Source organism: Lissotriton helveticus, chromosome 1_1 (assembly GCF_964261635.1).
Source record: "Lissotriton helveticus chromosome 1_1, aLisHel1.1, whole genome shotgun sequence".
Classification (NCBI taxonomy): domain Eukaryota; kingdom Metazoa; phylum Chordata; class Amphibia; order Caudata; family Salamandridae; genus Lissotriton; species Lissotriton helveticus.
The window spans coordinates 2,115,731,682-2,115,748,105 of record NC_136057.1 but is presented as its reverse complement, the minus strand read 5'-3'; the positions used below and the strand labels follow the sequence as shown (position 1 = coordinate 2,115,748,105).

The window sequence follows — 16,424 nt, the reverse complement described above, 5'->3', positions numbered from 1 at the left end:
CATATTGACCTCCTGGGCAGCATAGCCTTGCAGACGTGGTACGTTCTTCCCGAAACCGAGTACATCGTTTGTGAATGGTTTACCATCAATTTTGAATTGTTGGTAAAATATTAATGTTTTTTTAACGGATTTCGGTCGCATAACATTAATACATCCCTTAAAGCATAGGTATTTGGAAGAGACGCTCTTAACACGCCTTTCCAAACAGCAATTTCTTAATGTTTACGAATGGTTAATCGAGTCTAGAAAATTACAAAAAGTGTTCTAGCTGTCCCGAACCTCAAATGTGTCAAATCTGAGGATTTAGGATTGTTAAAACATTTTGATCAGGCCCCAGTATCTAAAACGCTTAGTCTCTAATTCCCTTCTAACTCAGTTAACATCCAGCTTTGCTTACCATTGATTCTGTTTACTCGACTTCATCGAGTATTTGTAGATTCAGACTCATATACCAGCACCCTTAGGTGATGCACACAATCTACATCAAAACTACCACACTAGTATAAAGGCTTTGTTGTGCAGGCTATATTTAAATCTAATAGGGAAACTGCACATTATTTGGAAACAAAAGTTTCAGAAAACATATTGTAGAACAAAGAAAATCCGCTTTCCGGACCGAGGAGAAGGCTACAGCTGCGTTCACAGCGCCGCTCTTTACAACTTTTTATTCCTCATTCATATCTTGGTCTTTTTCTTATTTCTCTCACGTTAGCAGCCTCGCTCTGGAAACATCCACAGTGACTTTCATTGGCACTTAGGGAGCTGTGAACCCGTAAGCTTCCTGATAATGACAGCCTGGCAATAAACACCTTTTGGCCCACATACTTCTACCGAGTCTACGAGCGTGGTCCCTAGGAATCTCTTTTATGTAGGAAAATTCACTTCTGCTTGCAACCTCCGTCCCTGCTGCATTGAGCTGGAAAGCTGCTAGCGCAGCCCTGGAAAGCAGTGTTGTACTTGCAATTATCAGTTCTCAATTGAGGGTGCCAAAATATGGTATCTTAACTACAGCTGGCTCTGCGTGTCTGCACCCTAACAGGTGGACTCATTATGCAGGCCTTTGCGGCATTCTTCTATTTCTAATGAGTATGTGTTCCTTCTGACAAACCGGCGGAAATCGCAGCCATGTTATTCCCATCTCTGCAGCAGTCTGCGGATGCCAAGGCGAGGTTCTGATGCAAGGTGCTCGCTTGCTCTTGCTATGGCTGGCGTCTATTGCTGTGAATAGAAACCCCTCGAGGGCACACACTGCTGTATTGGACTGGGGGGACAGGATATTTCTTTTTAAGGCCTGCACTATCGACTACAAGACGCAAAGACAATTGGGTGATTACTGGGCTATACAAATCAATATATCATAACATAACAAGGTGCGCATTACAGCCACATAGAAAACAATCCAAGGAGTGCCACGAGGCATTGTTGCGGTTACCTTTGGCAGCATCTCACAAAAGCATTTATGAATATAAGGAGCAGTACTAGAGGAGTACTCTTTTACATAATTCATATGTTTTTGTGAATTGAGCCCAAGCTCTACTACTTACTAGTAAACATGCAACAAAGAGGGTGCACTATTAATTGATGCAGATTACATTTGAAGATTTCCTAAAAATCACATTATATTCTCATTTTAGATGTTTTAGGGGCCAATTTCAAACGGCATGTAAGAGTAACTGAAAGAGTACTACAGGAGTACTATTTTACATATTTAAAAAAAATTGGTGAGTCAGCCGCAATATCTTTTAAACATGAAAATGAGGATGAATCAGGCAGCACTTGAATTGTGGTGTACTCTAAAAGTAAAGAAAGTGCTATACATCTCCATTGTAGATGAGGCAAATCTGGACCACCCAGTGACGGCTGGCACATGTAAGAGCAGTGGGAGGATGGGGCAGTGGGGTGGTGGGGCGGGGCAAGGTGGGGGGAATCTACAGACGACAGAGAGGTCAAATTAAATAAAGAAAACCACTTACCTGCACTTGCCACATCGCCGACTAGGCAATGCAGCGAGAGCAAGGTAAGTGGTTTTAGTTTTTTATTTTATTTGACCTCTCCCGTCATCTGTCAACTTTCCACCCACCCTACCCAGCCCCCGCCCGCCCCTCAGATCTTACCTGTGCCGCCACTGGAACCACCACCGCCCACACTTTGTACAGAAACAATTAAAAGTGTAAAAATAATTCAGTTATTCCTCTTATGAGAGTTGACAACAGTACTTGCCTAGCACCAAGAAGATCTTCTCAACAATATCAGAATGCAGAATTACTTAGGGATGAATCATGGCATGGTAGAGTCTGTATTCTAGTACTAGACTCTCGAATGTACTAACAGTATTACAAATCTGATCCTAACAGAAAACATAGTCAGTGAGAAAGTGCTCTTCGTAACAAATCACTTAATATTTACCTCAAAGTGGAAAAGTGAAGCATTAGGATTAGCATGGGACAAAGCCAATGATCAGTTATGCAACGTGAAAGCTGTGAAGCCTATTCTCAAAGGCATTTTGGAGCAATTAAGAAAGTATTCCTGTGTGATCTTTTTGACATTCTCTTGCATGCCTTTGTGAATTAGCCCCAAATCATTGCAAATCTGAATAAATGTGAATATTCATTGTACAAATAGAAAGAACTGAGCCCTTTTTCCACTTTATCGAATAGGGAGTTTCTGAGCCAATTGACACAGGTATGCAAGTGTAGGTGAAAGAGTTGTCCTCTAGTACTACTTGCTGTACTCATAAATGCTTTTGAAAAGGGGGGGCCCTCGGCCCCCCCGCACGCATGGCGGCGCGGCGACCGTCGCCCCCACTGTCTCCGTGGTTGCCACTCGGCGGTGGGGGCGTGCCCTGGGGGGCGCGGCCCACCGTCGATTGGCTGGCGGCCCCCTTGACCCGGATCCTGGGAAATGGGTCCGGGTCAGGGGGGGCGGGCTAGAGGAGGGGCCACCTGGCCCCTCAGGAATAAAGAGATAGGGAGCGCCCAGGAGACCCCCTTGTCCCTGGACGCTCCCTCGCCGAAACGGTGTGCCCCGCGCTCGGGGCTTCTTTGTTTTTAGTTTTAAACTTAGTGTTAAATTTCCTCGTATCCCCTCGGCCGGAGTTGGAGGTTCATCGGGTTGTGATTCACCCCAGCCAAGCGCATGGCGAGAGGCGACGAGGAGGAGAGGCGCGTCAAGTTGCAGCCGTCCATCTCGCCAGGTAGGGAGTCGGGGGTGCCGGGGGGCCTTGTGTGCAGCCGCGGATTGCGGGAGGGGTATCCGGGGCGGGCGACGGTACGAAGTCCGCGCCTGTGGTCTGCGGCTGCCGGCAGGGCTCCTGGGCCTGCGGGCTCCTGCCTGGTCGACGTGGGCGGGCTGAGGGGGGTGGGGAAGGCCCTGTACAGGCAAAGGGTGATGGCAGTCAGATGGGCTTCGGCGTTTCCCGCTTTAAAGCGTAGGCTGCATTTTTAAATGTCCAGTCATCCGGGAGGGGAGACCAGGGTTCAAGCCTTGGGATGACGTGGCTTTCAGGCGAGTCCACGTGCATCTTGCGTGTATAAAAGGAGTTAAACGGAAGAAGAGAGAAGCTCCTGGTCACAGGGACAGCACGGGTGTTGCGCTCGTGAAAGTCGGGGATGCAAAGCTCTATCCAGCATCACAACGGATGTTCCTCAGTAGATTGGGGAATACGGCACTTGTGCCCAGCCTCGACGACGCTCGCAATAGTTTTGGGTTAATGAATGAGTCACGGAATTTGGGATTCGATTAGTTTGACCGTCCATGTGTGTTACTAGGCAATCGCGCCGAAGGGCGCAGGGGTCGCTTGGGTGGGCCGTCTATCATGGGGTTAGATGGCGGTAAGACAGTGTATTCCGCGGGTGCGCGGGCGGCTCTTGTGCCCAGCCTCGACGACGCTCACGATGGTTTTTTGGGTTAATGAATGAGTCACGGAATTGGAGCTTCAACTAGTTCGAGCGTCCAATGCGTTACTACGCAATCGCGCCGAAGGGCGCAGCGGTCACTCGAGTGAGCCGTACATCATGGTGGTTAGATGGCGGGGAAACAGTGTAATCGCTTCCCCAATCATGTCTTTATATTGACTGTAATTATCTCGGTACTAACATTTAGCGAGGGATTGGGATGAGCGAGATATTTTCAGATCTCGGCGGCAGGCACTCAACCTACTAATGCTGAGTCCCATCGCCGATAAAATATAGCACTGTGTGCGAGTTACTTCATAGGAGCGAGCTCCAGTGGCGCAATCGGTTAGCGCGTGGTACTTATACAGCCGTAACTTGCATTGAGGCATGCCGAGGTTGTGAGTTCGGGCCTCACCTGGAGCAGCTTATTCTAGTGAGCGCAAGGCCCTTTCAAGGCAGTGATTATTATTTCTGTGGTAACTAAGGAGACGGGTGGGATAGTAACCAGGGCTGCGGGTCCCTTTTTCCCCCGTAGCGCTTGGGATATCAGTACAAAGCCCACACTCCGTTGTGTGCGGATTGTGTTGCCACAGCACACAGCCTGCTGGGGACTATGTGTACTCCCTTCCATCCCTCCTCCCCCGTCTGTCGGGGTCCGATCTGGCACTACCTGGTCCAAGGGTGGCTGAAGCAGCAAGTAGTTAGGGAAGAGGTGCTTCATTTCTGCATGTTCAAAACGAGCCAAGTTGCAACAAAGCCATATACTAGGCACTGCGGCAGAGACCTGATAGGGCGTAGTGCAAGATTCGTTCCTATAAATAGTACGAATGTATCATCAAGCTGGCACTGTCACCCATTGTTATCCCTGGAGGTTCCACACAGCAATTTGAGCGATAAGGGCCATAATATAACAGTTGGAGAGTTGTGCGTGGAAAAAATTTGGCAAATTTGCGACTTCGTACTGTGGTATCCCACAGACGTAGCAGGATGACTCAGTGATAAGAGGTAGTGACGTGGTATGCTGCGAGGGGCCGGAAAAGGGTCTGCCTTTCGGCTGTGCTGACTCAGCCTTTTAGACATTAAAGGTTGATAAACTTTATACTAAAATTTACCCAATGGTAATAGTGGATATCTATAGTGTGTAGAAACGACATTAATGCATTCTGTAGCGGTATTTCGAAACAGGGGGGTATCAGACAGGAAACGAAAGCATTTTACACAGGGGATATCAAGTGAAAGTATAATAATAGCCTTAATTTAGGTCGTATTTTGGTTACATATGGAGGCTATGACATTGCCCACGAGTCTTACAGACAAATATGTACGTCCTTTAATTGTTCATTATCAATTGTTTGAAGGTAGTTACGAGGTAGGTAGGGAATTTTAACCCTCAGCTGCTAACATAGGCCACATATAAAGTTATCCCTGGTATAGGATGTAAGAGCGAGCATGACCTAGAATATGAGTGATGTATTTAGGAACTCGGTATCATGCCTGACACGTCATAATGTTCGGTGTATGTTTGGAGAAATGTACATCCTTATTGCTGTGCCATAAGAACACGTATGTATCAGCCTAACAGGGTCCCAGGATAATGCTTCACAAAAAGGGTACCGGGCAATGAAGCATCACACTATGGTCCAAGAAATCGATATGCTGTTTGATTAGTGTGGCATAAAATACGAGAGACTCACTTTTATTACAGGAGGAAAAGGTCTCGTAATTTACTGCGTTACTTTTCTTTAGTGGGGAACTGCAATGTTTTCATCCATTGCTGGGGCTTGTAGGTTTCACTTTTGGGGATATGTTCTACATGGACAAATGCATGCCTATGGGTTGTTCTATATCTTGCGCTTACTTTGAGATGTTTAGCTCTTTTCTTGAAAGGGCCATGAGACAAGTGACGGGCCATCAGCGGGTCATGCATTATTTAGATGATTTCCTCTTCCTGGGTACAGCGGGATCTCAGGAGTGTGCACGGGCATTGCAGGAATTTTGCGTGCTCATGCGGGCTTTTGGAGTCCCGCTTGCGCCCGGAAGACGGTTGGCCCGACCACCTGCTTAGAATTCCTTGGCATTGAGATTGACTCAATGGAGGGATGTTTTAGATTACCTAGGGTCAAGGTGGACAAATTCAAGGCAGCGCTACAGTTATGCCTCCGGAAGGAGAAGGTCACTTTGCAGCAATGGCATGAGGTGGTAGGGCAATTGAACTTTGCACTGAGGATCATCCCCATGGCTCGCCCATTTTCTCGCTCTATTGCACAGGCAATGAAGGGGCTGAGGGAGAAGCACCACCGCACTCGGCTGTCGGTTGAGATTCGCCAGGATATGCTTATATGGATGGCATTCCTGGAGGATTTTAACGGCAGGGTAGTCTGGCCTGGCCCGCTGACAACATCAGCAGAGTTGGGCCTGTGGACGGAGGCTGCCGGGAGTGTGGGCTTCGGCGCCATTCTAGGAAACAGATGGGTCGCGCAACAGTGGCCGGGAGTATGGAGGACATGGGGCCTGACCAGCAACATTGGCTTCCTGGAACTTTTCACGATATGGGTGGCACTGATGGTCTGGCTTATTTAGCTTACGCAAAGTACGGCCATTGACCTAAGTCAATTTTGACGCTCTAGAATGATTATCATTGGTGTCTGCGGAGGTGATAGTTAGAACAATCATGGAACCATTCACGAATAAGGTATAACCAAGGGCTTATTGCACGGTGGAGGTAAGCACCATATGAGGTGCTGTTGACTATTCTAGGGGGGGCATTGCACCAGTCCAAACATTGCACCTGTCCATAGGACCCTTCATGGATGATAGGTTAAAGTCAACATTATTAGTGAGCTATCCTAGGGTTAGCTGTATTGCGTGCAGCCTTCAGCCAAGTCATTAGGGAATATAGAGCAGCTTGTTTTACCAGTCTTTAATCTCATGAATGAGTAAATGGAAAAGAACAGGGGTATGCCAATAAATAGGTGTATTTGTACTAAACACATCCCTTTAGTTCAGTCAGTAAACTTATTTCACACACAAGTAAATTGGCACAAGATACGTTGAGCCTATGATGAGATTTGAGGCGAATATTTACAGTGTGGAAACTTATATAGCACACTGTAATTTAGCACCATATACGTTGAGCTATAGGGGGGTACCAAAGCCACGTAGTAATAACATGGTGGGGGAACCACGAATGGCATAGAGACAGGGCCTAGAGCCTTTGGATAGACTACTTGGGGTCCTGATAGTGATACACACCCTGATGTCGCACCTAAAAGGTGCCCAAGAGCCTGGTTGCGGCATCAGATAGCTCTGGGGATCCATGTGATCATGCCGGTTGGCTGGGATGATATCTCCCAGAAGCCAAAGCGGCGAGCGGAAACGGTCCTTGGGCCAGCGTATGGCCTGGCGGAGATGGGGCTGTGCTAATTCTTTTAGCTAAAGACTGGGATGCTGCACTGTTAAGTAGGCTGTCTTGTTTTACACATAAGATCCTATGCATGAAGACGTGGGTAGAAATCCAGGATTAAGAGGCGATGTCCTCGCCCGCAGCACAACTTTCTCGGGTAACAATGATTGTGAAGAGGGGAGGCCAATTTTACAGCCTACCAGGGCTAACATTTTTCCGTCGACGTGTTAATGTGTGGTGACCTGGCACTAAGATTATCTAAAACTTAGCGATTGATGGTAATGTAAGTTTAATGCGTGTACAGCAGTTATTGCCGGAACACTAATGGTGTGTGTCTATCTTTCCTATTTATGTATGACCGGGTCCGTGGTGAATACCTGGAGTGCCCCACATTACAATGGCTGCAACAGGTGGACAGCCCAAGGGATGCTTACGTCGGTCACGGCTGGGTCCATGGCGGATATCGGAGGAGTGCTCCACACCGCAACATCAACAGCTGGTGGACAAAAAACGGGAAGCAAACGTCGAGAAAGAGGACACCAAGGGCCCAGGTATTCCTGGCAGGTGTAAGTGCTACCCATTCCCTACGGTGGAAGTGGGAATTTGTCACCCATGTTTTCTTGGTCTTTTCCTGGTTGCTGCAGTTTTCTCAAACCTGTCACGCAGGGGGGGGGACTCATCACCAGAGGTGGTGGAGCTACAATGGGCCAGCACAAACAACACGCTGGATGCAGGACAGGGAAGAGTTGGTTGGAGGGTCTGTGCCATGGTCAGTTCAGGAGCTTCTTTCAGGGATTTATAGCTCAGCAGCCCGACCTCCTGTCAGCGGTGATACTTCACCTAGGGGGGGCTGAATTGGCTAAACTGGGGAGGCGAATACTCATTGATGGGTTCTTCTCCACTGTGGGTGGGTCTTCAGGACTTGGGTGGCACGGTGGTAGGGTCTCAACCTATCCCGGGGTGGCAGGGACTCGGTCAGGGTGTTGAATCACTCGATAAAGGGGATCAACACACAGTGGGACAAACTATTTCAAGCTCCCACTCGGCCTGCAGATGATCCAACATGGGTGTATTGGTTCTACCTGGTAATGGGTGTATTGGCTCGGCCTGGTAACGAGAGTCCATGTGACGGAGGAAGGGAGGGTCCTGTGGTCTGATGATGTCGGGGCCTGGCTGGAAGGGGTTACTAGAGGGAGAACTTTGTCGGGTAGACCTAGGCAGGGGGAGGCCAGATCGTCGGTTAACAATGCTGGCCTGTGGCGGTAAGGTCATTATCGGTGAGCACATATTTTGAGGTCTGAGGGGGCGGGCATCATCCTATGGAGGTTCCCGCCCAGGGGGAGGAGCCTGCGGGCCACTCCCACAACTCCAGGGGCAAGGTAATAGATGCTGCAAAGCAAAGGAGCGCGGGTAGGAGTAGTTCACGCTTTCCTTAGGCTGGTAGCCACCCCGCGCGCGTGGACTCATGACGCCACCGGCGCAGAGTAAGGGCCCTCCTTTAGTGGGTAAATGGAGTTCAGGGCGTAGACCGGGCAATTCCCGGGGTAACACTGCGCATGCGCACATCCAGAGGGGAGGCGCAGCTTGTAGGACCTGACACCGGTAGTGACCCTGCCATATGGCCAGAAATGTACAAAAATTCTAGATGAGGATGTTTAGTATAAGTTAGGAATAACATGTATTAGAGTTTTGTTAAAGTCAGGCTCTCAAACTTGTTGCTAAGAGTATGTACCTAAATGTCCTGCTGAATTTTTGTATAAATTGTTGATTATGCAATTAAAACCTTTTTTAATTTCATACTTTAATAAATACGGCCGGGCGACTAGCGCCCGCCTTCCAAAAAGTAAAGACGTCTCGTGTCCACGTTCCTGGGTATTGGGTGCCGGATTGGGGGGGAGGCGGCAGCTAGTCGCTGACCATGTGAAAAGGGGGGGCCCTCGGCCCCCCCGCACGCATGGCGGCGCGGCGACCGTCGCCCCCACTGTCTCCGTGGTTGCCACTCGGCGGTGGGGGCGTGCCCTGGGGGGCGCGGCCCACCGTCGATTGGCTGGCGGCCCCCTTGACCCGGATCCTGGGAAATGGGTCCGGGTCAGGGGGGGCGGGCTAGAGGAGGGGCCACCTGGCCCCTCAGGAATAAAGAGATAGGGAGCGCCCAGGAGACCCCCTTGTCCCTGGACGCTCCCTCGCCGAAACGGTGTGCCCCGCGCTCGGGGCTTCTTTGTTTTCCCACCCACCATCCCTTGGAACAAAAAGTTTGGTAGCAGTTCTTATCTCTGGTTGAAGGGTAAGTTCTGGATGTACGGTCCACGGGTCTCACAGGGTATTAGAGATGAACGGTTGGTGTATGTTGTTGATGCTTTTGTCTAGGAATTTTTCCCCCTTTTAGCAAGTCATGTGTGAAGTGAACTGTATTTAATGCTATGTGTCTTTAGGCCTTTTTTCCCTTTGTAGCTATACGTTGATACTGTTTGAAGTGAACTGTATTGAATGCTATGTGTCTTTAGGCCTTTTTTCCCTTTGTAGCTATACGTTGATACTGTTTGAAGTGAACTGTATTTAATGCTATGTGTCTTTAGGCCTTTTTTCCCTTTGTAGCTATACGTTGATACTGTTTGAAGTGTACTGTATTTATTGCTATATGTCTTTAGGCCTTTTTTCCCTTTGTAGCTATACGTTGATACTGTTTTATTAGCCAGGGTAGCTGTCCTTTAGAATTTTTTCCCATAGGTCGTCGTATTTATTAGGTATGGGGCATGCGGTAAGGTCATTATCGGTGAGCACATATTTTGAGGTCTGAGGGGGCGGGCATCATCCTATGGAGGTTCCCGCCCAGGGGGAGGAGCCTGCGGGCCACTCCCACAACTCCAGGGGCAAGGTAATAGATGCTGCAAAGCAAAGGAGCGCGGGTAGGAGTAGTTCACGCTTTCCTTAGGCTGGTAGCCACCCCGCGCGCGTGGACTCATGACGCCACCGGCGCAGAGTAAGGGCCCTCCTTTAGTGGGTAAATGGAGTTCAGGGCGTAGACCGGGCAATTCCCGGGGTAACACTGCGCATGCGCACATCCAGAGGGGAGGCGCAGCTTGTAGGACCTGACACCGGTAGTGACCCTGCCATATGGCCAGAAATGTACAAAAATTCTAGATGAGGATGTTTAGTATAAGTTAGGAATAACATGTATTAGAGTTTTGTTAAAGTCAGGCTCTCAAACTTGTTGCTAAGAGTATGTACCTAAATGTCCTGCTGAATTTTTGTATAAATTGTTGATTATGCAATTAAAACCTTTTTTAATTTCATACTTTAATAAATACGGCCGGGCGACTAGCGCCCGCCTTCCAAAAAGTAAAGACGTCTCGTGTCCACGTTCCTGGGTATTGGGTGCCGGATTGGGGGGGAGGCGGCAGCTAGTTGCTGACCATGTGTGAATCAGCTATTTTGTGTGCCTCAGCTCCACCAAGTTCAAGTGAAACCTCAGGCACTTCAGAGAGCTCTTGATTCTTAAATAGGCCAACTCCGATATTGAGCAAGCCGGCCAGACTGGCAAGGTGGAGGAGTGGTCAAGGGAAACCATGATAGCTGTGAGCTGGTGTTAGACATGCCTCCCCCATCACTCCTACTGGATATAAAAGAATTCCACTGGTTCCTCCAATCATCTGGTGGTGCACAATGCCCTAGCTTGCCCTAAGGTGATAGGCTGAAACTCCAAGCTCCATCAAGCATTGTTGTAGAGCAGTGACATAACAGAGGCCCCCGCAGCCCCTGCGTTGTGGGGCCCCCGAGGGTTTTTCATTTTAAAGGGGGTCCCTCACTCTCTAAGACATACCATTGCATGCCTTGCAGAAAGCATGCAATGGCTTGAAGTAAGAAATAGTTAAATGTTCAGGAAAACCACTCAGCTTTCCAAGCAGGCCCCTGCAGCATAGGGAGGGCCCAACTGTTTAAAGGGCCCCCTTTGAGACCAGGTCCAATTAATATCTGTATGATCTGGGAGATGCCAGGGTCCCTCATCCGATTCCACTGGGTGGTCCCATCATTTTGCATTACGCCACTGCTGTAGTGCTACCTAGCAGAGAAGAACATCAGCATGGTAGCAGCTTTACCACCATGCTGTTCAAGCCTGGCCACTTATTAAATTAATAGCATCTACCACTGGTTCCTTGCAGCAGGGAGGTGCCTATTTGTAAACTTGGAGGAAGTTAGAGCTTCCACTCATAGAGGTCAAGATGTTGGGTGACGGTAAAAGAGAATTTGCAGCTCTGCTGAGCTCGGAGGAAGGAATTATTTATTGTAAGAAAAGTAAGAAGTGCATGGGAAACAAATAGAATGCACTGTTTGTCTTGTGAATACATAAATGAAACGAAAATGTGAATGGCACATCACTCTAAACTCGTCAACACTTAGCTTGAGCAAAAGGGTTTTCACTTTCTGTCAAGGGGTTTTGAGGTGATGCAAGCATTGGCAGTCAGCATGCTTTACCACTTGTGTTGTTGAACTGTGAAATGGTGTATACGTGAAAAGAGATCTCTAGGTCAGGGGTATCCAACAATAGGCAGGCTGGTCAGATCTATGGCAGGTTTTCAGTAGCGGCTCGCATAACTCGCAGGTGGAGGGGGCAGGTGGGTGGGTTGCGCTGGTGTTCGCACAGGGATTTTTAAAAAAAACGTACCTTACCGGGTCCCGCGCCGCCTCCGCTCCTGCCCGGGTCCTGTTTTTTCCTGCTGCTTTGCTGCCTCTGGACAGAACAGGAAACAGGCATCCTCCCTCCCCACCCCTAAGTCAAACACAATGCTGCAATGGCAGCGTTGTGATTGGTGCCTACGGCGCCCAGCCGGGAGCCTGTAGGGAGGCCATTTTCTCTGTGTCGGCTGCATGCAGCCAACATAGAAAAAATGCAAAGTGCGCATGACCAAACAGTCAGGGCCCACATCATTTGCAAAGCCACTCCTCCCTGACCCACCCACCTGCCAGCCACCAACCAGGCATACTGTTCTGCTTTCTCGCAGTGCGAGAAGCAGAAACATGAAATGGTATTTAAAATACCATTTTAACTTTCTGTTTTTCGCACTGCGAGAAAGCAGTGGGGTGACGCTCCTCCGCCCTAATGGAGGAGCTGCCCCTGCAGGTTTTTAGGAAATCAACATAAGGTAATCTTACATGATCAAGCAAAATGTAAACCATTTACTGATTCAATGATTATCATAAATTACGGTGCATAGTCCTGCTCTAGGAGGCAACTGTTGTGTTTGTTTGATGCATGAAAGTCTACTTTGAACCCTGTTACCCCTGAGCTATTCCCATTGGTTAGAAAGCTCCAGAGGCATCATCTTTGTAAACTGGAAGATTGAATCTTACCTTGGTGAACTATCTGAAGAACCTTCCCAAACTGCAAAATCAGCTGATAGTTTAAGTAATTGATCAAGGGGGGCTTTTACTTCCTTCCTCTTGAATATGGAGGCCCCTCACTCTGGCAAATCTGCCACAATCTTTACTATGCTGCACACTTTCATAGTTTCATAATAAGATCTGAATAATTAGTTTAGCTTAGGAGAGAATAACTTGAATGACAAGGTCGGGCTCTTGCCCTTTCTGCAAATTAGAGAAGATTGCCATGAATTGCATGATATAATGAAACGCCAATTTACATATTTGCAGCAATATTAAAAGAGATCAGTTTTAGCTCGCAGAGCAGAACAAACAAAAACATGCATTTTAATAACTCAAATTACTCCCAGGAAGTGACCCTGCACCGAAAGCCTGATCATCACTACTTAATTAGAAGCCTCGGCAATCTTAATCCGCCCTTAAATCCTACTCTGTGTACAATGAAGGGGGAAGCCACGAGTTTTGTCTGAAATTAAATATTTACTCTTTATTAAAATGTTTGCAGGAGAGACTTTGCAGGCATTTGCCGAGGCGCCCAGCAGAAAAAATGATATTCTACGAAAGGACGCGCAAAACCGGTGTCAGTTTTCAGGTGCAAAGCAATTAACAAGTTGGCATTTACGGCACTTTCTAATTAATTAATTAAAAATGCAAAGCTGACTTTCATTTCTTTAAATGTTTGAACATTTTATCCGTCGGTAATAAACTACTGGGGAAGGCAGCGCCGTAACAGCTGGTAAATGAGCGTTTTAGTCAACTTGATAAAGAGTAAACAGGACATTTTGCACTGCCAACGTCTGAGCAAAAGGAGGACTCAGCTTCATACGTGAGCAAGCTTCTAAAATGAAAATTATCGAATGTTTGCAACATGTAAACAAACAAAATATGTGCGGGTATCACACGCCAGTAAGTAGTTCAGGAACTCAGTGGCGTAAGGAAACTTGAGGGGGCCCCTTGCAAAGTACATGGAGGGGGGCCCTTATGCTCCGGACCCAGTCATTAGCTCTCAGGACTGCGGGGGCTATTGTTACGCCACTGCAGTAACTGCGGCTAGCCCAGAGGAAATTACACTACGAAGGCAGCTTGAGGTGAAAAAGTGATTTAGGACACAAAACATACACCCACAGCTCTCATGTTTATGGAACTGGCCATTCAAACTTCCACAGGCACTAGCCTAGCAAGGCAGCCATGGGCAAGCAAGCAGAATTAAGTCCCCTGCCGCCTGATTGAATAGTAAAAGACATTCGTAATTTGGGTACAGTGAGCCCATCACTGTCCGGGCGCCCCGGTGCAACTGCACCTGCTGCACCATTGATAGCCCCGCCATTGCCAGCTAAGATCAATGCGCTTGGGAAGCAAAATGCTCTTCTGCAGAGCTCCCCTTACAGCAGGGTGCAGCTAGGACAATGTTTTCCATCCTCCCCGGGAACATGTTTTGGTCAGCGCACATTTAGAAACACAACATTCATTAATGCACTTTAATTAAAACATAAACGCCGCGTTGCTTCCTCGCTAGGCCTTCGCTCAGCTGGAACTAACTCTGTTTGCTTAATCTACAATTTTAGATGTATTAGCAAAAATAAATGTTGGTGAATATAAGAGCCTGATTACATATCTCGGGTAAATTGGTGATAATGAGTCAAGAGACTTTGTGTTCGCTCACATACATTAGAATAAGAATCATTATGAAATTAAAGCTAAGATTAATCCTGCTAATGACACCGCGGTGCATCGGGGAATACGGTAACCCAGATGTCAGATTCGCTGTGATACTGCGCCGCTATTTGATAGAGTAACCCCTTGAAGTGTTTCTTCTAAGGCAGCTAGCTGGTACCCCCCCAGTCCCAGCACTTGAAATGCAAATGAGTGACAAGACAGACTCATAATGAGAGCAGATTCGAGCAGTAAGGAAAATGAATAAATTACAAAATGTGAACCACCGATAAGAACATGCAGCAGGCACCCTGATGGCCTCAATTAGGGCGCGTGACATCTGCGGTGCATTTGCCTCTAATAAAGCCCTCGCTCTGTATTCCAAAGCACACCATTCTAACACTGTTAACATTTTTAATGTCTTGGGCGTGCGGAGTAACATTAATTACACGATGATTGGGCCGACTTCGGCGCTTCTTTTATGTCTTCCGCTGAGTAAAAAACTCGAGGTGCTGCTTTGATATCGTAAATAAAACGCGCAGACCTGCCAAGCTTTAAAGCTTTGCTGGAGTAACCCAAAGCTGCTGGGTTGCATTAAACCTTTATACCTAAACACGGAGAATATTCTATGAATTTAAAATGGGTCAGTGTCTCTATACATTTCAAAAGCATGACTTTATAGCGCGCGCAGGCAGTTTTCATTTAAATTAGCGACTGCGTAGATGTGGGTCTTGTTTTTAATATCTAATACTTTTAAAGGAGGACTTCGAAAAGAATGATTTAATGTATTTTATTTATATTTCCACGTGCAGCCTTTCCTTTTTGAATACACCCCGTAGAGACGGCTTTCTGTTACCAAGAGTGAACCAAATCATAGCGCCCCATAACTCGAGTTTTATTTGTTTCTATAGTTGTACGCAATTAAGAAATAGTCCTGCATTAAAAGTACGGATTGTAATAAGACTCTCGTTATGAGAAAGTAACAATTCTAACTGAACAAAGCTACTCATAGAAAAACTGTGAATCGACCCTGCAAGCCTACACATTTGTGGAGCAGGACAATAAGCGTATATATTGGTGGAGTTTTCAAATGCATATAAATATAAACAGCGATCAGTTGTATAGGTCGGCCACACCGAGAAATACAAGTGGTTATTCTAGTAAAAGTCATAGGGCCTTATTATGACGACTGCCGAGGCCATGGTGGCGGTGCAGGCAACGCCGCACCAGTGGTCCAGCCGCCTCATTACAACTTGGGTGGTTGGACAGCATTGGCACCTCTGCAACCGCCAGGGATTAGATATGCCTGGCGGTGTTGCGGTGGTCTTGGGGCCACAACATGCTTGTCAGGGGTCACTGCAGCCCCGCCAAGCATATTACAAATTTCCTCACTGCCACGCTGGTCACAGCGGTGCGACCACCATGAAAAGTGTGGCAGTGAGGAATTAAAGGGGGCCCTACAGGTCCCCTTTGAGCCTCTGAGCCATGGGGTGTATGCACATGCTGTGCCCCCTGTCTGCATACACCCCAGTTCCTGCAGAAACTGCCTTTGACACTCTCATTGTGGTGTCTTTTTCAAAGGCACTGCCATGGGACTGCAATAGAACTGCCCGTCTGAGACTTTAAAAGTCGTACTATGGTGGGCAGTTTTTTATGGCTTTGGTGGTCTCAAAGCAGGGCGGTGGAGGGGCGGTGGCACTTTTCTGAAAATAGTTAAAGCTTTGCCAAAAGGGGAACCAGACGAAAAAAGGTTTCAACTGACTGAGACACAAAGAAAGTGCCTGGAGTATTCTGTAATTAAAAGGGACCTTGTCCTGTGGGTTTCAGGGAGTGAAAGTTAATGGGAAGTGGTTGGATAAAATGTGGGCAATTCAAGAGAATAAATGCTGGCGACCCAGATCGAGACTCGTCATTCGAGTGTTATCTGACCCAGTGTGAGTAAATAGTTTATTCAACGTAACTGGGAAGCTAATTTCATTAGGCAATGCAGAGTTAGTGACAATAGGCTTGAGCCTCCACTGGCCTCCACAGTTGTGCACCCGAATGGCTTCTGATCATTGTAATGCGCTAAAGACGTCTGACCTCTGAGTACATTT

The 16,424-nt window shown here is 47.6% G+C and overlaps 1 non-coding gene across 1 annotated transcript; it reads left to right on the top strand.

Annotated features, from left to right (window-relative positions):
- Positions 1 to 4,220: 4,220 nt before the first annotated feature.
- On the top strand, positions 4,221 to 4,316 carry TRNAI-UAU (transfer RNA isoleucine (anticodon UAU)). Its single transcript has 2 exons — positions 4,221 to 4,258; positions 4,281 to 4,316. It is a non-coding gene; the product is annotated as a tRNA-Ile (tRNA).
- The last annotated feature ends 12,108 nt before the right edge of the window (positions 4,317 to 16,424 follow it).